The sequence below is a fragment of the Nesoenas mayeri genome, assembly GCF_963082525.1.
Source record: "Nesoenas mayeri genome assembly, chromosome: 29".
Taxonomy (NCBI): domain Eukaryota; kingdom Metazoa; phylum Chordata; class Aves; order Columbiformes; family Columbidae; genus Nesoenas; species Nesoenas mayeri.
In genome coordinates this window covers 1,464,256-1,468,979 of record NC_137561.1, presented here as the reverse complement: position 1 = coordinate 1,468,979, position 4,724 = coordinate 1,464,256, and positions in this window count along the sequence as shown.

Below are 4,724 nucleotides of genomic sequence, written 5' to 3'. Positions count from 1 at the left end.
CTGAGGCTGAAGGGACCTCAGGAGTCTGCAGTCCAACCTGTCACCAACTGGGTCACACCAAGGTGTTCAAGCCTTGATTCAATCAGAGCTTTAGCAGGACTAGAGAAGTGATCATCCCTTTGTACTGGGCACTGGTGAGGCTGCACCTTGAATCCTGGGGTCAGTTTGAGGCCCCTCATGGCAAGGAAGACATTGAGGTGCTGGAGAGAGTTCAGAGGAGGGTGACAAGGCTGGTGAAGGGTCTGGAGCACCAGTCTCACGAGGAGCGGTTGAGGGAGCTGGGGCTGTTCAGCCTGGAGAACAGGAGGCTGAGGGGAGACCTTGTCACTGTCTCCAACTACCTGAAAAGAGGTTTTATCATGGAGGGTGTTGGTCTCTTCTCCCAAGTAGCAAGTGATAGGACAAGAGGAAATGGCCTCAAGTTGCACACGGGGTGGTTTAGATTGGATATGAGGAAAAACTTCTTCAGGGAAAGGGTTTTGAAGCAATGGAACAGACTGCGCAGTGAGGTTGTGGAGTCCCCATCACTGAAGGTGTTTAAAACACAGATAGATGGGACTCTTAGGGACATGTTTTAATGCCAGATTGAGGTTATGGTTGGACTCGATGATCTTAAGGGTCTCTTCCAACCACAATTATTCTATGAATCCATGATAAGTCATGTTTGCTATTTTCTTTCTCAGAGGACCATGCAGCCTCCCTGAGAGCCAGGACTTTTCTGAGGTGTTTGGGAGACGTCTCACGGTCACACCAGCCAGTTCCACCAGCCCCTGTCTGTCCCTTCCCAGACCAAACCTCTTCTCCATATCCCAACCTTCCAGGCGAGTTTCTGGGACACAGCAAATGCTGTCCAGGTCCTCTGGGCCTGTTCAGAGAGAGCAGCTTGCCAACATGGTGATGGGCTCTCTGTGCACCTCAAAGCTTTCCTGACCATTTTTCTCAATACCCTGCTTGTACCCAACCTTTCTGGTCCTTGAACTGTACATGAGGGGATTGAGCAGGGATGTGGGGATGGAGTAGAAAAAAGACTTTGTCAAACTGTCTTGGGGGGCTGTTCTGGGCATCCCACAGTCCAGGATGAGGGTGCTGGAGAAACCAGTGGCATTGGTGAGAGGTCCAGGAGGAGAAGGCCTTGTGCCTGTCTACACTGGGGTAGAGCAGTGATGCATTCATGGGACGCCCATGTGAACAGGAAGGGGACAAATGGCTCTAAAATGCCTTCCAGCCAGTTCTTTACTCATCGCAGATACACCATCCAGGCCACGAGCTGCAGCTTCTCCAGGAGATGCTGTGGGACACGGTGTCAAAGGCTTCACTGCAGTCTAAGGACACAACACCCACAGCCCGTGTGGCGCATTCACTCCCCACGACAGACTTTCCCTCATCTGCTCAGCGGTCACCTTGTCACAGAAGGAGATCAGGCTGGTCAAGGAGGACCTGCCTTTCATCAAGCCATGCTGATTGGGCCCCATTGCTCGTCTGTGTGTGTGACCTCACAGTCCTTTGCCAGCCATGTTCCTGCTGTTGGCCAATCCCCTGCAGAGGCAGAAGTGACCTCACAGTGCCCTCCACACCCATTGGTTCCTACTGGACAATGAGTTCCTGAGACACAAGTGACCACACGGCATCGTACCCACCATCACCCTCCTTGTGGTCCAGTGTGTGAGCAGATCAAACTGAGCTGCTTTCATCAAATGTATCTGATAGATTTCCTATCAAGGGTTTGAGTGGAGAAACGTTCCTCAGAGGAGCTGCTGTATTTACTCTGGGGCATTTTAGATCTCCAAGGAAAAGATTCATGGAATCCTACAATAACAGAGGTTGGAAGAGACCCCTGAACACCATCTCTGTCCCACTGACCTTTATGGCACCCCAAGGAATAGCTGATTGAATTTGTGCTCCCTTGGGTTCATCTCACCACATGCACACAGTGGACATGTATATGATGACCTAGTATTTCATAGAATCAAGGAATCTCCTGAGTTGGAAGGACCCAAAGGATCATGGAGTCCAACTCCTGTCCCTGCACAGGACACCTCACAGTTCACCCCGTGTGTCTGAGGATGTTGTCCAGTCTCTTGTTGAACACTGTCAGGTTGGGGCCGTGACACCTCCCTGGGGAGCCTGTTCAGTGTCCAGTACCTCTGGGGAAGAACCTTTTCTGAATGTCCAATCTAAACCTCCCTGACACATCTTCTGCCTTTCCCTCAGGTTCTATCGTTGGTCACCAGAGAGAAGAGATCAATACTTAACGTTCCTTCTCCCCTTGTGAGGAAGCTGTAGCCACCATGAGGTCTCCTTTGAGTCTTTTCTTCAGCTCCAATGCTCAGAAACCCCTTGGTTTGCTTTCTGCAGCAGAAAGGAGGAGCCATGAGCTCCAGACAATGGGAAGGGGGATCCTGTCCCTCACACACGGCTCAGGGCTCTTCCTGGGACCGTGGCATGTGGGTGTGCAAGGCCCAGGGAAGGACAACACTGGGACAACAACTTCCAGCTTCCCCATGGGGCTGCAAGGAGACACCGAGGCCCCAGTGCCATGAGGACAACATGTCTGCTCCTGGGGTCAGTTACAGAGACAACTGCCCTGGCCAAGGGGACACAGACCTGGCTTCTGTGGGTCCCTTCCAGCCTTACAGCGCCCTTTGCCATCTCCACCACAGGCTGTTCCACACGGTGCTGCCCCTGCCCCTCTTTCCCTGCAGGCTGCAGACACCCATCTCGCTTCCCACCTGCTCTCACCCAGCATCTCTGCACCTTCACTGCTGTGTCTGCACCCTCACCGGCTGCTCTTTGGAACACAAACCATGGGCTGATCCAGCTCCCTCTGGGTCACCTCTTGCCCCACAGCACTGCCCTTCCAGTGACATTTCTTACTCCTCATATCCATTCCTCACCTTCCAAGTAGACTTCTTTTTTCTCTTTCCTGCTTCTTCCCACTATCAAGAAAAGCTCGACCATCTCATAAACTGCCCTTCATGCAGGGAACCCAACCCGTTAGGCTTCTTGTGTTTTTTTATCTGAGCATAGAGAAGTCACCTCGCCATGATCTTCTAAATCCCATGAGTGCTGCTGGCCTTTCAGCCTCTCTGACAGACACGACCATGTCCCTGCCCATGTCCCGTCATGTTCTCAGGTGGGATGGGCATGACAACCCGTCTCTCTTCCTGGGTAAGACCTGTGGGCCCTTGGGCAGAGGTTCTTTCCCAGCCATGTCCCTGCTGCTGGGCTGTCACCTCCAGACACAGAACTGACCCCACTGTCCCCTTCACACCCACAGGATTCTGACTGGATTATGAGTGTGTGAGACACAACTGATCTCATAATACCACACCCAGCCTTCCACCTCCTTAGCACTCAGGACCTCAACAGACTGAAGCATGTTCTATACATTCCTACCCCTGCCCCTCTTTCCCACAGGCTATAGACACCCATATCTCTTCCTCACCTTGTTCAAATATGTCAAATATATTTTCTACTAACACTGTGAGGGAAAAGCACTCCTCACTGGAACTTCTGTACTTCCGTTAACACCTTCCATATCTTTTCTTCTGCATTACCTTTTTTTTTTTTTTTTTTTTTTTTCCCCTATTCTTCCACCTATTCTCTCTCCAGAAACCTCCCCAAGGCAAAAATTCTGTCAAATCACAGAATAACTCAGGTTTGCAAGGAGCCCTTGTCTCACTCATCTTGTCTCACTCTCCTGCTCAGGGTGAACCAGGTGCGGCTGCTCAAGGCCGCCACCCAGGTTTGTATCATCCTCAAAGGCAATAAGGCTTCACTCCGTTACATCATAGAAGGGGAGAATAAAGATGTTCAACAGTGTTGTCCAAGTGCTGGTCACTGAGGGATGACACCAGTAACTGGCTGCACACAGGACTTCGTATCACTGGTGATATTTGTGCTGGATGGTTCAGCCAACTTCCCACCCAGCATCCACTTCTTGAGCCCCATCAGCACCACTCTGGCCAGAAGGAGACCATGGCTGAGCCTTGCAAACGCCCTGTACACAACATGCCTTTCTTTCCCCTGTCCATTTGGGTTCAGCAATCCCTTCCTTGTCACTCACATTCCTGGAAATGGCTACAGGAGGACGTGTCCCATCCCCTTCCCAGGGAGGGAAGCAGGGTGGCCAGCCTGTTATTCTCCCCATTCCTATTCCTGCTCTTCCTGAAGATGGATTTGAGGTCTGCGTTTTCTAAAGACCCAAGAGCCATTCTGGTTTCCTTGACACTTATGAGAGCACAATCTGGAATCACAAGAAAGAGTGACAGAGCAGACAGGAGCACTTGCAATGTTCCTTTTCAAGGCAGCTGAGATGTATCTTACTGATCCAGTGGGATTTGTCTATGGAATCACATACAGAAATATCAGATTCTGTCAGGCATCCATATCTGAGTTGGTCTCAGGACTCCTTGTTCACCCAGGGACTCTCAGAGACAGAGTCTGTCCCTTTTACACACAGCGGCAGGAGTCACAGTGTCCCTCCAACCTCCTGTTGCCACTCCCAAAGGACGGGAAACACCTCAGCCCTGCGCTGTGTCACCTGCTCTGCACTCATCTGACATGTCCCACATCATGAGGAATGGACACAGGGAGCTCAGTTCAAGGAAGCACAACCCAGTGCAGCATTCAGCTGATTTCCCATAGGTTGTTCCTCCCAATATGAAGTGACCTCAAGACCTCGTCTGTCTCACAGTCCTTCACGGAATGGAAAGGAATAGTTG